Source organism: Phyllobates terribilis, unplaced genomic scaffold (assembly GCF_046119375.1).
Source record: "Phyllobates terribilis strain yellow unplaced genomic scaffold, ASM4611937v1 Scaffold_12__6_contigs__length_324123572, whole genome shotgun sequence".
NCBI lineage: Eukaryota > Metazoa > Chordata > Amphibia > Anura > Dendrobatidae > Phyllobates > Phyllobates terribilis.
In genome coordinates, this window is record NW_027362772.1 from 197,962,164 (window position 1) to 197,978,355 (window position 16,192).

The 16,192-nt window shown below is 44.2% G+C and overlaps 1 protein-coding gene across 9 annotated transcripts in view; it reads right to left on the reverse strand.

Annotated features, from left to right (window-relative positions):
* Positions 1-16,192, reverse strand: part of LOC141172403 (epsin-1-like) — a 141,651-nt gene that overhangs the window by 103,398 nt on the left and 22,061 nt on the right. For 8 of the 9 annotated variants that reach the window (XM_073656576.1, XM_073656583.1, XM_073656580.1 and 5 more), the window contains exon 2: positions 3,263-3,452. The gene's annotated coding sequence lies outside the window, so the exon portion shown is untranslated. Of the gene's footprint in view, positions 1-3,262; positions 3,453-3,830; positions 4,068-16,192 lie in introns of all 9 variants that reach the window. The other variant, XM_073656577.1, reaches the window with a different exon arrangement.

A 16,192-nucleotide genomic window follows, 5' to 3' on the forward strand; every position in this document is an offset into this window, starting at 1 on the left:
TAAAAGACGCATTTTTTGTAAAATCTAGTTTTTGCATCGCCATATTTTGAGAGCTATAATTTTTCCAAATTTTGGCAGACAGTCATGTGACGGCTCGTTTTTTGCGGGATGACTTGACGTTGTTATTGGTGCCATTTTCAGGCACGTGACATTTTTTGATCGCTTTCTATTCCGATTTTTGGGAGGCAGAATAAACAAAAACCAACAATTCAGGAATTGTTTTTTTTTTTTTTTTTTTTTTTATTCTGTTCCGCGTGTGGTAAAATTGATGAGGCAGCTTTACTCTTCGGGTCAGTACGTTTACAGCGGTACCACATTTGTATAATTTTTCTATGTTTTGGCGCTTATACACAATAAAAGCTATTTTATAGAAAAAAATATTTTTTAGTATCGCTTTATTCTGAGAGCTATAACTTTTTTATTTTTCCGGCTGATGGAGCTATATGGCGGCTTGTTTTTTGCGGGACGAGATGACGTTTTCAGCGGTATCATTTTTATTTATATGCGTCTTTTTGATCGCGTGTTATTCCACTTTTTGTTTGGCGGTATGGTGATAAAGCATTGTTTTTTGCTTGGTTTTTTTTTTTTTTTTTTTTACCGTGTTCACTGAAGGGGTTAACTAGTGGGACAGTTTTATAGGTCAGGTTGTTCCGGACGCGGCGATACCAAATATGTGTACTTTTATTGTTTTTTTTTTTATTTTTTTTATAATAATATTTATTGATGGGTACATTATATTTTTATTTTTGGTGTATTATTTTTTTTATTTTTTTATAATATTTTTGCACATTTTTTTTTTTTTTTTTTTTTTTTTCCACTTTCACACAGTTTATACACTTTATTACTTTGTCCCACTCTGGGACTTTCACTTTTTTTTTTCTGATCGCCTGCATGGCACAGGAATGGAGCACCATCCCTATGCCATGAAGGCTGTCAGAAGTGCACAGTGTGAAGATTGCTTGGAGATGCACTGCGCATGTCCAAGCAATCTTCCTGCTCTCTGGTGACCCGGATGTTGTCATGACGACATCGGGTCGTCATGGCAACACCCGGGAAGCCTTTGCAGACTGCGCTGGAAGCCGGAAGAGGAGGTGAGTATCTGCGATCACCTCCCCTTGCCCCCGCAATCGACTTCGATCGACTTCGATCGCAGCATCGCGGGGGTTAATGTGCTGGGAGCGGTGCGTGACCGCTCCCTGCACATAGTACCGGGTGTCAGCTGTGACAATCAGCTGACACCCGGCGACGATCGCGCCCGCACAGCCTGTGTGCGCGCGCGATCGCCATGACGTACTAATACGGGTCTGGCTCTTAAGTCCCAGGGCACAGACGCGTATTAGTACGTCAGATGTTATTAAGGGGTTAAACAACTGAATGAACATCCTCCAAGCCCGGTGACTCCATAATTTTTGCCAGGGGTTGTACACACATATATATGGAATACTACCCTGCCAGTGTATGACTGTAAAAGCATATCTGTGCAAACCATATTAAATGCCATGAATACATATTCACATACACACACCCCTCTTGGCTTTTCACCTATTTTATTACATTACAATCTGTGTTTAAATATTTTTGGAATCTGATGTGTGATGTATCAGCACTAAAACAGTCTAAGTTGGTGAAGTGAGAAAAATATAGGCATAAATTTAATTTATTGGATCAAATAACTAAAAATTGTCATGTGCATATGTATTCACCCCTTTTGCTATGAAGCCCCTAAACATTTGTAGTGCAAGCAATTCCCCTCATTAGTCCCATGCTTAGTGACAGGACGTCCACCTGTGAGCAATCTAATGTCACATGTCTGTGCATATATACACTTTACCTTTTCTGAAAGGCCACAGAGGCTGCAACACCATTAACAAGAGGCAGCACTAACCAAACACCATGAAGACCACGGAGATCTCCAAACAAGTCAGGGACAAAGTTGTTGAGAAGTACAAGTCAGAGCTGGGTTATAAAAAAATATCCTAATCACTGATGATACCCAGAGCACCGTCAATCCCATTATCAAATGGAAAGAACATGGTACCACAACAAACCTACCAAGAGAGGGCCGTCCACCAAAACTCTCCGCCCAGGCAAGGAGGGCATTAATCGGAGAGGCAGCACAGAGACCAAACATAACCGTGAAGAAGCTGTAGTGTTCCCAAGCAGAGACTGGAGTATCTTTGCATACGACCAGAATAAGTCGCACACTACATTTAGGTGGCCTTTATGGAAGAGTGGGCAGAAAAAGTCTTTACTTACAAACAAAAATTTTAAGGCTCGTTTTGAGTTTGCCAAAAGATATGCGGGAGACTCCTCAAATGTATGGAGGAAGGTGCTGTGGTCAGATGAGGCCACAATTGAACTTTTTGGCCACCAATGTAAACAAACACTTTGTTAGGGGCCAAACCAACATAGATCATCACCCCAAGAACACCATCCCCACAGTAAAACATGGTGGTGGCAGCATCATGCTGTGCGGATGTTTTTCGGCAGCAGAGACAGGGAAAATAGTCCCGAGTTGAGGGGAAGGTGGATTGTGCAAAATACAGATATACTCTTGTGCAAAACCAATTTCAGTCTGTCAGTGAATTGAGACTGGGAAGGAGGTTCACCTTCCAACTAGACAATGACCAAAAGCATACTGCTAAAGCAACACTCGAGAGGCTGAAGGGGAAGTGTGTACATGTTTTGGAGTGGCCTACTCAAAGCTCAGACCTTAATCTAATTGAGAAACTGTGGTGAGTCTTGAAGATTGCTGCGACTTGCAGCTGTAATTGCTACAAAAGGAGGCTCTAAAAAGTACTGACTTTAGGGGGGGGGGTGATTAGTTGTGCACACTGAAGTTTTCAGTTATTTTGTCCAATTTGTTGTTCACAGTTGTAGGCATGTTATTTACATGAGCTGATGCAAACCCTCCCAAAAAAAAAAAAAAAGTGAAATTCCAGGTTGTGATGTAGCAAAACACAAGAAATGCCAAAGGGGGGTTAATACTTTTGCAAAACACTGTATATACATACACACACAGAATATTACCCTGCTCACTGTATGACAGCATAATCATATCTATTCTTTACCACATTCATTGCCAGAAGTGCAACTATATACATACACACAATCCTTTGCTCAGATGAGAAGACTGGATATTCTAAACTATTGTCATCTTTTGCTCTTTGTTATAAAGGATATTGAGCTGAAATAGAGAAATTACATTTAATAAGTGACATTACTATTACCGCCTGCAGCAGGGTGAAACCTGAGCACTCACCTCTTTATAGGAGGGTTGCATCTTCCGCTGAATACTGTGTCATGATATCTTACGTCTCCATCTAGATCCTGACTTATACAGGATACGGTAGCGGCCAACACACTGCAAACTTCCACCAGAACTTTAATTTCAGTAGTTGAAGGCTATGAATAAATGTTAACTCCTCGTGGCGATTGCAAGGTCTCAATGTCTAAAAGGGAAAAAAAAAGATTATTCTTAATAAATCAGGTGACGCTGTGACAATGTGTAATACGTAAGCCAAGAGTCATTGCAGGCCCAATAAGATCTTTCATAAGGTGCCACACTGCTCAGAAAACTACCACTTACACTAAAGAAAAAAACACAATTTGAGCTTGGTTTAAGATGGTATACATGCAGCAGATAAATGCATGTTTCACAATGGCCATGAATCAGAAAAACCTTCAAGAAGCAAAATGAACAAACGCTGTAAATAAACAAAAAGCAAATGCATTTAAATACAATAGGGTTATTAGTAACATGTTTTTTGATCAAAATAGTACAAAAGCTATCCCACCAGCGACAAGGTGAACAAGTTTTTTTCACTTACACTAAAGGCAACAATGCCTGAGGTGGTGACAACTGCCCGCACATTACAGATGGGGGCTGCTTACATCTAACAGCTTCCATCGCAGATCCGACCAACAAGCCAGCCCAGCATTCTGCACAATTTTGCCTGAAGAAATTAAGGACCCTATATCAGAACCCAGGTTTGGGGGGGGTCCCACTGAAGTCATGTGGGTCTGCAGGTACCGTCTGTGTTGGTCATATGAAGGATCTGGTACTCCTGTTAATTTATAAAAGCAGAAAAATAGAAATAACACCAAAAACAACGTAGGTGTGAACATACCCCTACTTGTTCACGCATAAAAAGCTGCACGTTAGCTCCTCTTTAAATATTACTGTATAAATTATTTGACATGACAAAATATACATTAATATAGACGGACTGCTTTTTAATAGGATTATAATTGGTGAAAGCCCTTAGACAAGGGCCAGGGCATTCGTTAGGCTGCGATCACCTTGTGGTCACGCTTGGCTGCTCTCAGCCACAATGTGTGAACACAGCCTGAGAAGACGCTCTCTCAAGTGTTGGCTTGTCCATGTTTACATGGGGCGATGAAGGAGTAACCCACATATGTGGGCTGATGATTGCGGGCAGGGCATCCTCCTGCATGCTGCTGACAATCTGCTGTACGGGATTGATTGTTCTGGCCCCACTGGTAATGAAATGTTAGCAAGTGACCACTTCAGATCACTCACTCACCAGCAACCTTATCTTATCTAGTCACTTTGAACTTTGTCTTGTAAAGTACATACCAGGAGAAAGCCTTTCCTAATAAAGCTATTTCCTGCACATGGAAAGCAAAGTATTGTTATTCTTCCCGCGCTGTGCTTCAGGTATAGAGAATATTTTCTATGAGAACAAACCCTTATTGTGCTTTAAAGGGGCTGAGAATTGGTGAATGAATAGTCCAAAGCTGGCAGCCCGTGTAAACACATCAAAGACATGCATCTGTCAGGTAATGATCATTTATATCAGAAGCACATGGACCCATGTAAACAGGATAGTGAATAACATGATACACGACAGTGGAAACGACCACTCTGCTCCCATCGGTGTTCCTCATCCTGTAGAAACAGGACAGTAAACGAGCGCCCATCAACATGTATGTATTGTATCGGTGTTGGTTAATGGCCGAGGGCGGATCAATGAAATGCACCTTCAAGGTATATGCACACAGCAGATTTCTAATCTGAGCGACCATCAGCAGATTGTATGGGCAGGTGAGGTTGGGCCTCCAATGAGCGTCACATCACAACTGCTCACACCCGTGAACGAGTCACAACAGACTGACACAGGGCTGTGCCATCACCAAGCCAAAATCCGAAGTCTTATTTTCCACACTGATTCATTCACCCCGATTCATCAAGTCTGGCAGTTTGTATAAGGGTCTTTATTTATCCAAGGTGAAGTGAAGTAGGATGGACCACTCATTAAGTGGGGTGCAGCTCTTATTGAAGTTGATGCAATCTTTCTGACCCCATGCACAAGACAAGACAGTATTAAGGATCGATTCATCAAAGCTTTCCTGCTGGGAAACGCTTTACAAAGTCACAGTTGTAGCACAATGCATATGCAACACCAGTCTTAGTGATTCGGTCCCATAGGGTCCAATTCATTATTGAGTTTCCTCCCCTTTTTGTCTGGTTTTTGTTGTTTTTCTTTAACGCCTTTTTTTAGGTCTTTTTTTTCTTTTATGATCACCATTGTGGTTAGGCTTTAGCATTTCTAAAGGTTTTTAGTTGATTAATTGCACCTTCTTTTTTTTTTTTAAATTAGCAAAATAATAAATGCAAACGTACACTAGTTCCCCCTGATTTTCTGTAAATATTCTTCTCAAAAAAGGTTAAAGACGACTTAAATTAAAAGCATTTATAATTTCATGCAAAATTCATAAACCACGTTTTGCAGAATTTTGTAAAGAAAAAAAATAATCAAGAAATACAAGATGAAAAATATCCCGCACAACTACTGAATTTGTATAATGTAAAAAAGCTGATGCTGTTTATGCCAAAACCAGAGTGAATCCCAATCCATCCAGTGGTCAGACCGGAGTCAGCTCCATTATGTATCAGAACAAGAGCACAAACAGATGCATTGCCCCCATCAGGTATCAATGCTCGCTGCCCCTTTCTGAATATTTCTGCACTCCCTGATCCACTTTCCATCCTCTGAAGACAATTATCATTTGTAACGCCAAAAAAGTCTAATCACATGCAGCAAGTTGGAAACATTTCAGCAACTAACCCATTCATCTTGTTGAAATTCATTTATCAGCGCCCCGGTAGCAGCCCCGTTCACATGTATGGGATAGACTGTGCAGACTCAGAAATTAGTAAGATGAATCTGCTGCACACGAACATACCCTAAGGGAAAGCACGTCGTCACTGCTAACAGGTCTGTGCCACCCAGACCACGGACAGCATGGAATCTACACAGGTGTCCTGACAAGCTGCTGCCAGGGCTCCCTGCAGCTTCACCCTGCCACACTGCATGACTGACAGGCAGAGGACACCATGTGGTAGTCCCCGGATCGCCACACACAACGTTATGTTCTTCATTAATAGTTATTAATAGCATAGTCTACGGCCCATGTGTCAAACTCCGGTCAGTGGGCCAAATTTGGTCCCCCGATACCAGTACTGCCACCCTTATGTGGGGCCCATTATTCTGTAAAGAGGACAGTGAGGGGGCCCATTATACTGTATGGAGGACTGTGAGGGTCCCATTATACTGTATGGAGGACTGTGAGGGTCCCATTATACTGTATGGAGCACTACGTGGGCCCATTATACTGTAAAGAGGACTACGTGGGGCCATTATACTGTATGGAGGACTACGTGGGGCCATTATACTGTATGGAGGACTACGTGGGGCCATTATACTGTATGGAGGACTACGTGGGGCCATTATACTGTATGGAGGACTACGTGGGGCCATTATACTGTATGGAGGACTACGTGGGGCCATTATACTGTATGGAGGACTAAGTGGGGCCATTATACTGTATGGAGGACTACGTGGGGCCATTATACTGTATGGAGGACTACGTGGGCCCATTATACTGTATGGAGCACTATGTGGGGCCATTATACTGTATGGAAGACTACGTGGGGCCATTATACTGTATGGAAGACTACGTGGGGCCATTATACTGTATGGAAGACTATGTGGGGCCCATTATACTGTATGGAGAACCATGTGGGGCCATTATTCTGTAAAGAGGACTATATAATGGCCCCACATAGTCCTCCATACAGTATAATGGCCCCACACTGTATGGAGGACTATGTGGGGCCCATTATACTGTATGGAGCACTATGTGGGGCCCATTATACTGTATGGAGGACTATGTGGGGCCCATTATACTGTATGGAGGACTATGTGGGGCCCATTATACTGTATGGAGGACTATGTGGGGCCCATTGCATTACTAACAATGCTATGGGGGCAGTGTAGATAGTAGCTAGGACGTGACCGGTTCCCTTTAAGAACAAGACATCCATATCAGATAGGCGAGGGTCTGACTAACAACCCTGTTATTAGTGACTTCTTTACATAGACTTGCAGGTTAGTTTGTACTTTCATTCACTTTTTTTATTAGCAGCTGTGCAAGATTATCGCAGAGTTGTTCCATTGAAGTTAAGGGAAAATATTGAAAATTATTGAACGGCCTTAAAGCGCACCTGTCAGTAGGAATGTGCTCAGTAAACCACATACACTGTCAGGTTGGCGCCGTTACACTGAGTAAAATGATACCTTTGTTGATGAAATCCGTCCAGTGGCTCTTTTATAATCTTTATTTTCATTTCTGACATAATGATCTGCTGGTGCTTCGGTGCGGCGATCTATCTGGTGCTCTGCTTATATAATTAATTTCTCTGCCTTCTGACAGGTCACTGTGCCTTCAGTCACCAGCCTACTATTTTAAAAGCTGCAAATGTGTAATTTGTGTGTCAAACCTCAAATTTACATGCCCCAAAATGGCCCCCGCCGCCCGTGCATGCGCAGTAACATCTCTGTTGCCGAGAAATGCTGCTGCGCAAGCGCGGAAGCCATATTGCTGCAGGCAAATTTATTTTTCCTCCAGCAAAACGGAGCTGCTAGCAGCGCTTGCGCAGTAGCATATCTCGGCAGGGAAGATATACTACTGCACACGCGTGGGCGCCATTTTGCTGGAAGAAAAAGAAATTTGCCTGCAGCAATATGGCCCCCACACTTGCACAGCAGGATTTCTCGGCAACAGAGATGCTACTGCGCATGCACGGACGGCGGGGGCCATTTTGGGGCATGTAAATTTCAGGTTTGGCACACAAATTACACATTTGCAGCATTTAAAATAGTAGGCAGGTGACTGAAGGCACAGTGACTTATCAGAGGGCAGACATAGGAATATACACTGCTCAAAAAAATAAAGGAAACACTCAAATAACACATCCTAGATCTGAATGAATGAAATTCTCATTGAATACTTTGTTCTGTACAAAGTTGAATGTGCTGACAACAAAATCACACAAAAATCATCAATGGAAATCAAATTTATTAACCAATGGAGGCCTGGATTTGGAGTCACCCCCAAAATTAAAGTGGAAAAAACACACTACAGGCTGATCCAACTTTGATGTAATGTCCTCAAAACAAGTCAAAATGAGGCTCAGTATTGTGTGTGGCCTCCACGTGCCTGTATGACCTCCCTACAACACCTGGGCATGCTCCTGATGAGGTGGCGGATGGTCTCCTGTGGGATCTCCTCCCAGACCTGTACCAAAGCATCCGCCAACTCCTGGACAGTCTGTGGTGCAACGTGACGTTGGTGGATGGAGTAAGACATGATGTCCCAGATGTGCTCAATCAGATTCAGGTCTGGGGAACAGGCGGGCCAGTCCATAGCTTCAATGACTTCATCTTGCAGGAACTGCTGACACACTCCAGCCACGAGGTCTGGCACTGTCCTGCATTAGGAGGAACACAGGGCCAACCGCCCCAGCATATGGTCTCACAAGAGGTCTGAGGATCTCATCTCGGTACCTAATGGCAGTCAGGCTACCTCTGGCGAGCACATGAAGGGCTGTGCGGCCCTACAAAGAAATGCCACCCCACACCATTACTGACTCACTGCCAAACCGGTCATGCTGAAGGATGTTGCAGGCAGCAGATCGCTCTCCATGGCGTCTCCAGACTCTGTCACGTCTGTCACATGTGATCAGTGTGAACCTGCTTTCATCTGTGAAGAGCACAGGGCGCCACTGGCGACTTTGCCAATCCTGGTGTTCTGTGGCAAATGCCAAGTGTCCTGCACGGTGTTGGGCTGTGAGCACAACCCCCCCATCTGTGGACGTCGGGCCCTCATAGAGTCGGTTTCTAACTGTTTGTGCAGACACATGCACATTTGTGGCCTGCTCGAGGTCATTTTGCAGGGCTCTGGCAGTGCTCCTCCTGTTCCTCCTTGCACAAAGGCGGAGGTAGCGGTCCTGCTGCTGGGCTGTTGCCCTCCTAGTCTCCTGGTGTACTGGCCTGTCTCCTGTTAGCGCTTCCAGCCTCTGGACACTACGCTTACAGACACAGCAAACCTTCTTGCCACAGCTCGCATTGATGTGCCATCCTGGATGAGCTGCACTACCCGAGCAACTTCTGTGGGTTGTAGAGTCCGTCTCATGCTACCATGAGTGTGAAAGCACAACCAACATTCAAAAGTGACCAAAACATCAGCCAGAAAGCATTGGTACTGAGATGTGGTCTGTGGTCCCCACCTGCAGAACCACTCCTTTATTGAGGGTGTCTTGATAATTGCCAATAATTTCCATCTATTGTCTATTCCATTTGTACAACAGCATGTGAAATTGATTGTCAGTGTTGCTTCCTAAGTGGACAGCTTGATTTCACAGAAGTTTGATTCACTTGGAGTTATATTCTGTTGTTTAAGTGTTCCCTTTATTTTTTTGAGCAGTGTATAAGCAAAGCACCAGATAGAGCGCCCCCCACAGGCCGCCCTGAAGCACGAGCATCTCATGTCACAAATGAAAGTAAAGATTATAAAAGAACCACAGGACGGATTTCATCAACAAAAGGTATCATTTTACTCAGTGTAACGGTGCCCACCTGACAGTGTATGTGGTTTACTAAGTACAATCCTGCTGACCGTTGCGCTTTAAAAACAAAAACCACATATAGCAAATGCAGCTATGAACCAGCCTCCAAGCAGATGTAGACACAGAGGAAGTCTCACCGCTGATCAGTAGGTGTCTCAATAGTCCGTCATATACAATCTATTGACAGCTTAACTTAGTTATAAGCTAGCAATTGAACAACTTGACAACCCCCTAAGAACGCTGTATATCTTTGCATTTTCTTCCTAAATTTAAAAAAAAAAAATATCCTACAATTTTGTTGCCGACTAGTCTGTGCAACTTCTTCACACAGCCGGCAGCGAGTGCTGCAGCTTCTGACACAGACACTGACAGCAAACACCTACTGGGTACTGCTCTGGGCTATCAATTTGCTTATTGAGATCGTGATAATTTTGAATACCTTAAAGTTCAACGCAGGACAATAGAGGACGAGGAAGTGGAGGAAGAGAAGTACAGTTGTGACCAAAACTTTAAGACTGATAAAATTTTGGTTCTCACATAATTTGGTTTACACAAAATGTTCTGCTTTAGTTCTTATAGTGGTAATTTGCAAAAAAAAAAAAAAATTTGCCATGAAACTTGACTTAATCACAAAAACCCCATTGGCACTGAATTTCAGCCCGGCTGTGAAGAAGGCTTCAGGATGCCCAAAAAAGTACAGCAAGCGGGCCCTGGAACTGCACTGAGCTCAGTGAGTGACAGGACACCGCTTTCTGAACGCAGCCCCGGAGCCCGCTCGCTGCAGGAGTCATTCTCCCCAGTTCCTCTGCTGAGTGGTCGCATTGTTTACAGCGGGGGAAACTTAGGACAGGTGAGTATATGGATTTTTTTTATTTTATTCTTATTTTTACAGGTGGAGACACAAGGAGCAGACTACAACTCATCATTATCCCCTGCTGGTGCCGATTGCAGCAAGAGCAAGGAACAATGCTGAGGGCGGCGTTCAGCACTTGGCTCTTGGGAACAGCGCTAACTGTACACTGATTCAAAAACCACGGTAGTGTCACATGGAAGGCTTCAGTGTGTGGTACGTGTTTACACAGACCCAATAACTTGAATGAGTCCGTGTGATCCGTGCTGCCGGCCAAAAATGGACATGACAGCGTGTGGAGCACATGGACACACAGTCCATGGAAACACATTGACATGTGCGTAGACCAATTCGTTTGAATACGTCTGCGTGTGTATGTGTCTCCGGTACATGTGGAAACTGTCACAACACGTACTAGAAATACTGGTGTGTGAAAGAGCCCTGAGGGGAAGGCTTTTGGAGGCTGGCCTGGTGTTAGGGAAGGCAGCAAAGAAGTCACTTCTCTCCAAGAAAAAAAATAAATAATCACGGACAGACTGACATTCTGCAGGAAGTTCAGGGATTGGACTGCAGACGACCGCAGTAGTTATTTTCTCTGATGAAATCTTCAGATTGTTTGGGACATCTTGAAGAATGATTATCATAAGAAGAAAAGGTGAGTCCTGTGTCATGCCTACAGCAATTCATCCTGAGACCACCCCATTTGTGGGGCCTTTTTATCCATAGAGTGGGCTTTTTAATAACAATTTTGCTTAAGAACCCTGCCATGAATAAAGAAAGATGTAAACATCTTCCAAAAGCAATTTCTCCCAACAATGCAGGAGCAATTTGGTGATAATTAGTGATGATCGAGCATGCTCGGGTGGGCACCTATTATCTTCAGCGTGCTCAGGCGTTAAGTTTTCATCGCTCCGTGAACATGATTTGCGACTGTTTGACAACTTTAATACATGTGAGGAATGCCTGTTTACAGCATCCCACAATTACTATCTAAATATTTGTGTCCTCCTGCTGTCTGGCTCTCTTGGCGGTACGCAATCTACTCTAAGGCTGAGTGTCCACGTAGCGTTTTTCAAGCGTTTATGCTGCGGAATTTCCGCAGCGGAAACTCTTGTAAAATGCTAGGTAATCCGCACCCCATGGTCCCCAAGGGGATTCCGCATGTTCTATGCACATGCTGCGGATTTTTCCGCAGCGTTTATGCTACGTACAAAAATCCGCAGCATGTCATTTAATTTTGCGGAAGTGCAGCGGAACTCCCGCCATTGACTTGCATTGAAACGCATAGAAACCGCGACTGTACATTTTTACAAGCGGCTTCTATGCGTCTCTATGTGCGGATGGTACCCAGTTCTGGAGGAGAGGAGACTCTCATCCAGACCTGGGTACCATTGTACCTGTAAAAAAAGAATAAAACAACAAATAAAGTTTATACTCACCTGTCCGGCGGCTTCTCTCTGAATGCCAGCAGCGCTGAAGGACCTTCGGTGACGTCACAGTCATGTGACCGCAGGCCCTTCACCGCTCTGTCTCGCGATATGCCGGCAGCCGGGAACCAGCCAGGAAGCAGCGCTGCAGCCTCGCCGGGGCCTCCGGGGTGAGTATAGCTTTATTTGTTTTAATTTTTACGGTTCACACTGTATAAATCCATGCTGTTTGCATGGATTTATACAGTGTGACCTAGTTGTCAAGCACTTTCCAAGTGATGCTATCGCCTGGAAAGTGCTTGTCAATCTGCATGCGGAAACGCATGTGAACCCGCATGTGGATCCGCATGTATTCTGCAGGAAAAACGCATGCACAATCTGCATGTACAATCTGCATGCGTTTTTTTCTGCCAGGGAGATGCAGAAATGCTGCAGAAATTTTCTGCATCGTGGGCACATAGCCTTAGTCCCAAAGCGAATTCTGAGAATAGCATCTCTGATTTAAGGAGAAAGGCAAGAAGCAGCCTCATTCCCTCCTTGTCTATGGCTATACATCGTACAACCCTCTAGAGAGATCCATTTATACTTCAAGATCATCTAGAAGTGAGCATTCCTACAAACGCTAGTTCAAGGCAATCTTGTAATCTAAACTGGCTGCTACTCCCCAACAAACGACCACAAAAGATCATCATTCTAGGCAGTACATCATCCTGTGTAAACAGGACTCGCTGCCAAAGTAATAGCAGGCTATCCACATTATCATACATCATTCAGCGAGCACAGCAAGGCCCCCTTCACACGCCCTGATGTATCCGGTACTGGAAAAACAATATCGGCGGTGTCTGTGTGTATAATCCGTGTGCCACCTACTGGAATAGAACTGACTGATGTTTAGGTGTTAGATGTGCAAAGATAAGAGGATAGATAGAAATATATTGGTGATATATGTAATCAGTGCTTTGCGTGTGTAGTTTTCTGTACTTGTATTTAGCACAAAAAAATACATAACTGAAAAAAAAAAAGTGTGGTGTCCCCATTATTTTTAATAACCAGCTTAGGGGAAGATGACAGCTGGTCTTATTAGTCTGGGAAGGGGCCAATATCCATGGAACTTCCTAGCCTATTAAATATCAGCTCACAGATGTCTGTTTAGACTTTACTGGTTATTAAAAAGAGTGGACTCCCCTATTTTTAATAACCAGCAAAGGCTAAGCAGACAGCTGTGGGCTGATATATAATAAGACCAGCCTTCAGCTGCTCCAGAAATGGTGCATCCATTAGATGCACCAATTCTGGCGCTTAGCCTCAGCTCTTCCCGATAGCTCTGGTGCAGTGACAATCGGGGTAATGGTTTTGGGCTTGATGTCAGCTGTGTAATGTCCGCTCACATCAAGCCCTATCAGACACCCCCCAATACTAATCCCGTGGTCAAAAGAAAAAACACACACAGAAAATTCCTCCCCAACAATTACCCTCTTTTACCCATTTATTACCAAAAATAAAAGTAATAAACAGTGTCTGCCGAAGTCCATATGTGAACACACGGACATGTGCGCAGCCCCATATATTTTTACATGCAAGTTTCTCCAGTACGTGTGAAAACTGTCACCATACATACTGAAGAAACTGATGTGTGAAGTAGGCCTTAAAAGTCTGCCTGTAACAAGTAGATGATGGGTGGTCATTCAGTGCCCCTGGTCTGATCATGTAAATGGAAATGACCTCAAACCTCATTTTTAAAGTCTTCCCTATCAAGACATAACCCGATGAGCGCCTTATCTTCGGCTCCCTCTGCCATTTCTTGCTGTAGAACAGGATGATGAAACAATACAGCGATGAAGCTGTGCCAATACTTGAAAGCTGATCTCTCATACCCAGCAATACAAAAGGTAAAACTATGATCAAGTTTTTTTTAACGGAAATCTGTCACCAGATTTTTACTCCATCTGAGAGCAGTATGATGTAGAGGCAGAGACCCAAATTCCAGTGATGTGTCACTTACTGGGCTGCTTGCTTCAGCTTGGATAAAATCAGTTTTGTCTGCTGCAGATCTAGCAGAGCTCTGAATGCTTAGCCCTGTATAACCCCACCCATACCACTGATTGGCAGCTGTGTACAATGTGCATAGGCAGAAAGCTGTCAATCAGTGGTGTTGATGGGATTATACAGAGCTCATGAATATGGAGGACTACATGGCAGCAGGTTTACTAGTCATCTAGTGATAAAAATCACTGTTTTATCAGCAGGAGATTATCAAAACTACAGCAACCAGCCAAGTAAGTGACATCACTGGAATCATTGTCTCTGTCGCTATTATGCTGCTCTCAGATTAGTTGGCAAAACCTGGTGACAGATTCCCTTTAAATACATTAACCCCACAACATAAAAAATTTCCTGGTCAAAAGGTGTCCTTGGTCTTTAAATCATACAAATGGCACATTGTTATCGGAGAGAGCCTAGATATGTCTACTGTATACAGTAACAGATGACAGTAGTTCACAGCGTGGCCAGCATAGGTAGGCATGAGCGCGGCCAGCATAGGTAGGCATGAGCGCGGCCAGCATAGGTAGGCATGAGCGCGGCCAGCATAGGTAGGCATGTGGCCCTTGTGCTACGTCCATTGTAGACCTCACCCTGGTGTCAGCTGCTTGAACAACGGACACTTTCGTTTCCATCTCCTGATTTTGCTGTATCATCTCCTCAGCTATTCTGTGTAATTCCGTTTGCACAATCTGACGTTTCCTAATCTAGTGGCTAATCTCCTACAAACGTCTATACATGTGTAAAACATGGGTCACAAACACGGCCAAACCAGTGCCTCCTTACAGGATACAGTGACCACTCTAGTAATACGTTTTCAGTCTTCAGACGCGGAGTGCTGCAGTGTCCTGTCAGCGGAGGAGAGGATCTCAGTGAGGATCTCAGCGCATACTGACGCTCTGGTACTATAACATGATGATTTTCCTCCTCCTGTCATTGGGAGCTCACGTACATCATCTCCATGCACCTTTCATTCTCAAGCACCAGGGTTTCCCCTACTAAGTATTTCTGAAGAGGCCATGGGTGGGGTAATGAAAAAATGCTATACTCCGCTCTGGTGCTGGCAGCGCGCCTCCACTGAGCCGCAGGTATACAGCGAGGTTGTCATGTGACTGCTGCAGCCAATGAACAGCTGCCGCCTTCACATAACACTGCTGCATGACTGGCGGGGGACACAGCGGCACGTGTGGAGGAGCGGCACTGGCCTGAGAGGTGAATACAGCAGGTTTTTCTAATATAATTCCAGCCTAGGCCCATTCAGAAATTTTTCTGAAGTAGGGGAAAAGTCTTAGTTACTTACCGGTAACGTGATTTTTCGGAGACCATGACAGCACCACCAAGGACAGGAAATCTATAAGCTTAAAAGGGGCAGTCCTCCCTCTCGCCTCAGTTATGTTAACAGAGCATGAGAGAACCGCCAATGTTAGGAAGAACAAAACATCAAAAGGTATACAAAACAAAAGAACACCTACTTTTTTTTTTTTTTTAACTTCTTTATTCAAGAAAAAAAGAGGCAGCAACCAAATACCTATGTATCCATACAATCACCCACTCCAAAACACCTTATAAGACTGACTGAATTTCCAACTAAAAGGGAGTGCTGCCACAAACGTGAAGGGAGAGATTATAAGGGTGCTGTCATGGGCTCCAAAAAAATCACGTTACCGGTAGGACTTTATTCGTTCCACCATGACAGCACCACAAGAGAATTACAGAGAATGGAGATTCTAGTGGTGGGGGGGGGGGGGATCTGGGACGGACACAGCCTGGAGCACCCTTCTCCCAAAGGTGAGGTCAGAAGAGCCACCCATATGCAACCTATAGTGTTTGAAAAAGGTATTTGGAGAGGACCAGGTAGCGGCCATACATATCTCCTCCTACATATGGAGACGCCTGTTTTCTCTGCCCAGGAGGACGCCATGGCCCGAGTAGAATGGGCCC